The sequence below is a fragment of the Manis javanica genome, chromosome 14 (genome assembly GCF_040802235.1).
Source record: "Manis javanica isolate MJ-LG chromosome 14, MJ_LKY, whole genome shotgun sequence".
Classification (NCBI taxonomy): domain Eukaryota; kingdom Metazoa; phylum Chordata; class Mammalia; order Pholidota; family Manidae; genus Manis; species Manis javanica.
In genome coordinates, this window is record NC_133169.1 from 75121280 (window position 1) to 75130623 (window position 9344).

The following is a 9344-nucleotide window of genomic DNA, read 5'->3' on the forward strand; positions in this document are numbered from 1 at the left end:
TCAGCCATAAGAAGAAAGAAATCCTACCATTTGCAACAACATGGATGGAGTTGGAGGGTATTATGCTCAGTGAACTAAGCCAGGCAGAGAAAGACAAGTGCCAAATGATTTCCCTCAGTTGTGGAGTAAAACAACAAAGCAAAACTGAAGGAACAAAACAGCAGCAGACTCACAGACTCCAAGAAGGGACTAGCGGTTAACAAAGGGAAGGAGTTGGGAAGGATGGGTGGGGAGGGAGGGAGAAGGGGATTAAGGGGCAGTATAATTAGCCCTCACAGTATAGGTAGGTCATGGGGAAGGCAGTATAGGATGGAGAAGACAAGTAGTGACTCTATAGCATCTTACTACACTGAGGGACAGTGACTGCAATGGGGTGTGTTGGGGGGGACTTGATAATATGGGTGAATGTTGAAACCACAATGTTGCTTATGTGAAACTTTCCCAAGATTGTATATCAGTGATACCTTAATTTAAAAGAATCTCTATTAAGGAAAGACTAGAGATATGCAGAATATGAAATAAGCAGTCTAACTACTAAATTCATATCCTGGCTATTTGATTTTGTCCAGATAGCTTTGGTTTTCTCAACAATAAATGTGCAAATTATAACTCCCCCACCCCCCAAAAAAGTCTAGAGGGAGCAATTGATAAACAGAATTCAACTAAATAAAGATTCATATTTACTGACAAAAACAAACAGATAACACCTATTAAATGCCCTCAGAATTAGTGTTCTGTAGAACATATTTTTAATAACCAGTCTATAATATGGCAGATTCATTGAGATAATAACAAATATTTTGTTGGCACAATTTCCTAATAGCTATTTCTTAAAACTATTGAATAGCAAGGCTGGCATTTGGGGATCTGTCATTCAGCTGAGTCAGAGAAATGAATCATCTGATTTAGATGTCTTCAGCTTCTCACATCTCTGTTGATTACATCTTAATTATGGTACAATTAGCTAGTCCCTCTAATAGCAAGAGATGTTATAGAAGTCTTATGATTTTTTTTCAGGCACCTGTGAACAGGTGTAGGACACATAACTCAGTAATACTATTTTGCAGACTTGCCATTTCTACTTCCACATCAAAGTCCTTCAATATCTATTTATTCTCGAAATGACAAGTTAAGCAGGTGGGAGGATTGCTAAGAGAAGGAAAAGAAAGCCTTTGTGGAGTAACACACACTCCGCTGCAGATCATATCTTAGTCTGACATCAGGTTGTATTACCTGATCAATAATGGCTGTCAGAGATCCCTTCTGCCCACCAGTAATTCACAGGAAACACCTTTATTTAAAAAATTATAAATAGCATAGATTCAATCTGCTTTTTACTTTACTGCACTCACATCACTTAACAGTGCAGTTGCATCTTAATTCCGGAGTCAATGTGCAAGGCAACCATCCCTAGAAATGAAATTAAGTTGTAAATTTATTGAATAATAGCACTTGGTTTACCATATGCGATATTGTGATTTATAATAAATAGATATTTGATTTTCCTACCCATTTCTGACACAGCACTCTTAAAACCCTTGAAATTTTCTAAGGGATGACAACAGTAAAGGTATCTTAAGACCTAACACACAAGGTCTTTTGAGAGCACCTAAGGATGGGGGCTGATTGCCAGGAAAACCAACCTGGTGATTAGACATTTGGAACTTTGATTCCCATCCTCCTGACTTCCAGGAGCAGAGAGGGCCTAAGGTTTAATCAACACATGGAGATTTGGGGAGAGTGGCACACTTAGAGCATAGAAACGCCATGCCCTTTCCCATACCTGCTCTATGCATCTCTTCCATTTGGCTGTTCCTGAGTTTTGCAATAAATGGGTAATCCTAAAACAAATCCTTTTAGAATAAATGGGTAATCTAAAAAGTAACATGTTTCTCTGAGTTCTGTGTGTTGCTCTAGCAAATTAGTTGAACTCAAGAAGGGTGTCATAGGAACCTCCAATCTATAGCTGATTGAACAGAGGCACAGGTGTCCACCTGGACGTGTGGATAGCTTCTGAAGTGGTGGGGGGCAGTCTTGTAGAACTGGGCCCTTAACCTGGGAACTGGATGCTACCTACAGGTTAATAGAGTCAGAATAGAGCTGAACTCTCAGACGTCCTGTTGGTGTCCACGAAGTGCTTATTGGGGGTGTGAAGGAAACCCCCTCCAGTGGAATTGGGTCCAGAAGAGCTTTTACCATGTACAGTACAAACCTGAGCAGTCATACACATATATAAATATAATATACATGGGAATGTATAGTATATAATACATTCAAATGCACTATACAACTTGCAGTGTTTTATTTAATTTTATAAGAAAGAGTGTGTGGTTGAATTCCTCCAAGTGTGGAGATTTTATTGCATGTGACCTCAGATCTTCTGTATAATTTTCTAGCCAGGGTGATTTTTATTAAGATATAAATTTAATCTTGTCACTTCCCTGCCTAAAACTCTTACTGGCTTTCAGCTGAACTGACAGTATCCCGGACCTCTAACATGGTGCGCGTGGCCCTGCTCCTCAGCCCTGCCAGCCTCTCCTGCTTCACCTCCTGACTCTCTCCCCATCACTCACTGGTCTCGGGCCACCTTGGTCATCTTCAGTTTATGAAATACGCCTTCAGATATTGTCTTCACGCTTTGTAAGGTTTTTCTTCCCATTGGTCTTTGAGAAATCCTTCGTGACTGCCAACTCCTAATGTACCCTTTTATTAGTCCTCATATCAACCGTGGTTTTTCTATTAAGATACTCATCATCATTTAAAAAATATGTGGATTTGTTGATTCAGTCAACAACCTGTGTAATTCCTTCCATTATAATGTAAGGTTCATGAGGTTTTTACCATTATACCCTCAGCCCTAGCATATAATGGGTGCTCAAGAAATAGTGATTGCAATTATAAAACGAACCCTTGCAGGCCACTTCACAATACTGCGCTAAATGCAATATCTGTGAACACATTTACTCCTCACTACAGTTCTAAGCTGGTGTTACTGTTATCTCCACTTTACAGGCAAGGGAGCTGAAGCACAGAAACCATTGAGTCACCTGCCCACGGTCATACAGCGGGAGGTGGCAGAAGTGGGATTTGACTATAAGTACTCTGGTTCCAGCATGCGTGCTGTTAACCAGTAGTGTCTCAGTATTTTCAACGTTAGAATGTTAATAAACACCAATGAAACAAAACCCTGGAACAAAGCACAGCGGCTGTCTGTCATTTCCATTTTGTCCAGATGTTTGCTTATGAGTGTAACACAAGTTTGCTCTATTTGGGCTTATTTTGGAGATAATTTATCACTGATCATTGACTTCATCATCTTCAATAAATGTTAAGTAATATGGGTCTCTTTACTATGGGAAAACGTTTGAATTTAAAAAATTAAAAGATGATATTTTACAGTATCACTGAAGGCTGCCAAATTTCCCTCAAAAAAGGTTTTATTGTTTTTTTTAAATTCTTCATAATTTGGAAATGTGCACGTCCCCCACATTTTTCCAAGCATAGAATAGGATTTGTCTTTTGCATTTTTGTCACTCTAATGCCTGTTTGCAGTGAACATGGCCGTTTCTTTGGTTAAATAAAAATCAAGCACATGTGTCCTTTATGGCTAAGACATGCTGTTTAACTGAGCCTAAATTATGTCATTTAGGCTTCGCAGTGGTGTGTGTGTGTGTGTGTGTGTGTGTGTGTGTGTGTGTGTGGCACATCAAGCAGCTCTAGGATTCCATACACCCAGCACTATGTTCTTAGTTATGTGTTAGCTGCAATGTTTGATAACAGAGAAGTAGACCACCTGGTTTCTGCCCTTAAAAACATGTAATTCAGTTAAACATGCCAGACTAACACTCACGACTTAGAGGTGAACAGTGTAAAACAGCAAATGATTCAGTACTAAACTGTGCATAAGGATCACAAATAGCATGTCATCAGCACTATGTTTGGGGACCATTATCTTCAGGACACTCCAACAGGCCTTGAGGGGAACCAGGAGAGGAAAGGTAAGATGCATGTAACCACGAAAGCAACAGTTAGATAAGACTGTGAAGGCCGCAGATGCAAAATCTGATTAGACCTTAAAGAATGCTTAGAAATTAAATAGATGGGGCCGTGGCTTTTCCAACAAGGACTACAACTTGAATGAAGGAATAGGTTAAGAATGACTGGGACTTATTTTGGAGACTGACATTTTCTTTCATTATGAAAAATGAACCCACAAATAAAATCACCTTTCTCTCTCAGAAAATTCAATAGGTAGCTGGAAGTCATGAATGCAACACCAGGTAATCGCTGTGTGGTAGAGCAATCAGGAATCATATAGCAGTACTCACTAATAAGGCGATTTAAACTCGTTCTTAAGGATGAGAAGAACTGAACTTCAAAGGACTTCTTGGTGACTCTACTCGGCCTGACAACCTCCTGAATGTTCTGCTGACCCAAGGCCTGTGGCACTTGCTTACATGGCTCCGTATGAAGGCTCATGTGAATTAAGCCCAGCATTTGCCCCTAAGAAAGTAAGTAAAGCAGTTTGCTCTGAAAACCAAAAGAAGCTGTCCAAACCCTGCCTCTGTGTGTCTAGTTACCTACTACACAGAATCCTGAAAGGTGAATTCTGTGAACCAAAAAAGAGCTAATCATTCTTCTTTAACAAGTTGACATCTTAGGAGTTGACAGTAAAATACATAGAGTACACAGTTTAGAACCAACAATCTTCGGTCTCAAGGATTGATTATGGTGTGTCAGACCAGATCTCTGGATATTCCATTTTGATCAGTATGGGAGATGAGGTGGTCCTCCTTTTTAAAACTTACTCTCAACATTGTGGGCCATTTTCTTAACCTCAGATGTGAAATGAAGATAATAATATGATCGACTCTATAGAGCTGTTCAAATTAGAGAGTACTGTATAGTGGTTTCCACAATGACCACATTTCCTAGACACCAACTGAAAGATTCTTATTGTTGTTACTATTTTTGCCTTTCAGACTGCATTAAATAAACTTCAGAGAACAAGCTGCCCCATCCCTAACCTCTTCCAGGGAAATAGAAAGGTAACTAACATTCACTTGATGTCTCTTTAATGTGCCCCGAGGCTTAAGTGGTTTACATTTACTATTTCACTTTTTGGCTGCAAAGTAGCTTTTCACCCATATACAAAGACTGAACCTATGTATAACCTATAAAATCTAAAGGGCTTTTTAACAAAATATAATATCTTGTTCATTTAAAATGTGTACATCAATTTCTAGTATCATTCCACCCTAATCTGAAATAATAGGCTTTGACCTAATGTTACAGATGTACGAGAGTAATGGAAAACTCCAATTTTGTCAGATTTCCTAGGCTGGTGACAAGCTGTAAGGTAAGTTGTTACTATGACCCTTGCTTGTTTAAGTATGGGCGAGTTATTTTGGAAGTCTCTAAAATAGTATTATTTAAGCAAGTCTTTAGGCTGTTACCCTTGAGGGAAGGGTTTGGTTTTTGCTTGTATTAGAAACTACATTTTTCTCTGATGGCTTTTCATGATTAGCACTTGTTGGAACTTTTAAGTATTTCCTAGCAGGAAGATGTAATTGGATCTCCCATGTTTTGCATCTTCAAATGTACCTCTGAATGGCCACCTGAGAAACCATTTAGCAGAAACACGTGTTAGTGGATTTTTCCTTATCCCAAGGTTTACTTCTCATGCAACGGTAATCATGTATATTTCCAAAGTGCTTTTTATCCCTAAATCAGCAGAGCTCCTTACAAACTAAATGTTAATTCTGAAATCACTGGTCCCATCTCAACTCTGCAGCTCTCTCTGGTGCAGAACAAGGATGGTAGCAAAGTGGGGGAGTCACCCTGAGAGGGCTCCAGGGTGGCACTGGACTGGGAGGGCCCCAGAATTGTTTTCTCTGGGAAATGCGAATGGCCTGGCCTTCAAGCTGAATGCAAATAAGCACTCCAGGAATGAGCCTTTCTGCTCTGGGCCATAGTTCAGGCTTTACTCCCCTCCTCTTTTGTTCCACATTCATACAGACCCTTTTGCAATTGTGCCAGGAGATAGTTTTCATTATAGAGAAGAGTAAAAATATGGCTGAAGAAAAATCAGTGGAGTTCATTGCTTCCATATAAAAACGTAAATATTACTTCATTGTTTTCCTCTTTCGATTTCCAAAACTATAAGTTACCTATGCCTATTTTTAAAATATTGTACAAATTGGAAATCACATAGTAGGCACTGTTTTATGTCAGCCTCTTTTGCTTAAAAGTATGTTTGAGAGTCATCCAGATCTTGGATATAGCAGTCGTTCATTCATTTACACTTGTTAATGGTATTATAGTACATGGATGTGCCAGGATTTATTTCGCTGTTCACCTAAAGTTGTACACAAACTATAATGGCATTTAAGTTAAATACATACAACTATTTTCCTGTAAACCCAAAGATGGTAAAGTTAACACTATGCCAATTTTTTAAATGGATGTTGTGTATCACAGCAAATCTGTAAGCTTGGGAGTTACCAGATCGAGCAGGGAATTCTATCAAGAAGGCATTTCTCCCATGTTTGACTTGGTGTGGAAGAAAATACAGAGGAGTTAGGCTGACAGCAGCCTAAATGTAAAAATCCATTTGTGCATCTGTTGGTTGCTACTCATATCGGTGGTCCCTCATTTTTTATGCATTTTTATGTTTATGCACAGTGTGTAGGATCTCCTATAAGTTAAACATAGCAATAACACACAGATAGCAAAATGATATCCCAGGCAACTATTTGCCTTAAGAATAAAGTAGCAAACAAGACACTAAGTTATCAGGCTTCAAACAGCATTGAAAATACTAATGAAATAGAAACATCATTTGACTGAGAAATGTCAGTGTAGATAAAATCTACTAATTATATTTTGATGAGTAGTCAAGGTATATTTTTAGTTTACAAACATACTTTTTCATATTCAGGGGGACTTTCGGTCCTTATTTTGTCTTCCACACTGCTAAACTGCTGCCGTTGGTGAATTTTGTTCCAGTAGTCATTTTCTGACTGGTCTTCTGGATTCAGCCCATATGGTCAGGAAAATGGGTATGTTGAGCATCACACAGGCTCATAAAATGAAAATGTGAACCAGGTGTCTAGCTATTTTTGAACAAAATCCCTAATGTCAATAAACCCACATATAAAAAAAAGTATAAATCATAGGGTGTAACTTAGTGGCTTATTACTATGTGAACACATCTGTGTAAGTACAAATGAAGTCAAGCAATAGAATATTACCAGCACTCCAGAGGCCCTGCATTGCCCAGTCATTCACTTTTATATTATTCTCCTGACTGCCAACAACATGCATTAATTCTGATTGTTTAAAAAAATGTTTTAAATGGAGTCGTGTACCATGTATTATTTTGAATCAGCTTCCACGTTTTGAATAGGCTATAATTAATTCAGTTACATTGGTGATTAGTGTTAAATGGTATGAACGTCCCAGTTTATTTACCCCTTCTGCTGGTGATGGATATTTAGATCGTTCTAGTCTTTTATTGTTACAAATGTTGTTATTATGATCATTTCTTGTGCCTGTCTTTTGATATCACACACCTACATTTCCCTTGGTTATATAAGTAGCATAGAATATTGGAATCAGAGTATTTTTACCAATTTCAATTTTAGTAGAAACTGCTAGGCAGATTCCTATATTAATAATATCAATTTTACTTCCACCAACAATGTATGAGAGTTCCCCTTGTTCTTCATGCTGACAAACATTTGGCATTGTGAGTCTTTTTAATTCTAGCCATTTGGGCTGAGTATCTTATTCTAGTTTTATTAGCATTTCTCAATTACTAATGATGTGGGTCATATGAATATTGAGAACGATAAATTTTCACTTATTTATTTACGTTGTGGGTACTGACTCTCTTTTCTTGCATGTATCACTCAACTCTCCACTATGCTTTTGTCCATATAAACATAGACACACAAAAAATTTGTTAATTCTTGCTCTCCTATAACCATCTGATAGATCTATGATTAAAAGATAGCAGAGGACAGTGTTGCTAACCTTAGGAAGTAGCTACACCACAAGCCACATTCTTGAGTTGCTACTTGCTCAATTAGTCCCACCTCCTATGATGCTATAAGGAAAAATACATTTGCTGTTTAAAATATAGAGTTATAAGGTGGGGAGAGAGGGCTGTTAAGTAGGTTTGCTAAGAAAAGCCTCTTTGAGTGTGTGTTATTTGAACAACAGATTTGACTGTAGTGAAAGAATGGATTTGTGGATTGTATTCTGAGTGGGATAGGATGAAATCAGAGCATTATGATCAGGAAGGTAATGTGGTGAAACTTAGGCTTTTAAAGGATGACTGGTTGCTGGAGGCAGAACAGACCTTAGGAGGTGAGTGTGGAAGAGCAAGGAGACTGATCTGGAGCCAAGGATGACTTTTATGTTTTATCGCCGGGCAAGTGGGTGGCTGGGACCCTCATTTACTGACATGCAGAGAACAGGGAAGAGAAGTTCTGGAGTGGGACGGTAGGCCAAAGAATTTGTTTTTGAAAATGTTGCATTTGAGATACCTAGTAGACATCCAAGAGGAAATGTGGAGTAGACACTTATATATATAAATAGAGGGCCTGGGCGAGAAGTCAGGGCTAAGAAACAAATGTGGGAATCATTTAAAGTTTACTTGAAATCATGGGCTTTGATTGAAAGACTCATGGGTCACTCAGTGGAGAAGAGAGGAGGAGAGGGGACTAAGGATTGAACCCTGGAGCACTCCAGTATGCAGAGGTTTGGAGGAGGAGGAAACATCCACAAAGGCAACTAAAATATATTGGCCCATCACATGGGAAGAAAACAAGGAGTGTTTTCTCGGAAACCAAGTGAAGAAAGCATTTGAACAAGAAGGAAGCAAGCAACTTGTCAAATGTTGATGAAAAGCTGAGTGAAAGGAGGCCTTAGGTTGAACACGGCGTTTGGCAAGTTGGGGATCCATGGCGACGTCTCAAGAGTGCTTTCAGTGGAGCAGTGAGGTCCAAATCCTCATTGGAGGGGACAGAATGCGAGATGAAGTGTAGGCAAGACAGATAATTCTTTCATGAACTTTTGATATAAAGAGAGGCAGAGAAATGAGGTAATAGCTGGAAGGCTCCGTGGGGCTTATGTACTTCTTTTTAATGGAAGAAATAACAGAATGTTTATGTGCTGATGGAAATGACATAGTGGAAAAGGAGATGATACTAATTCCAGGAAAGATAATGAAAGGAAACAAAATACAGATTTGTAAGAGAAACAGAATTAAGAAAGTTTGCTCAACCACAGTGGTTGCTAGCCAAAAGGAAGTGATTCATAAAACTTTTACTATTTGA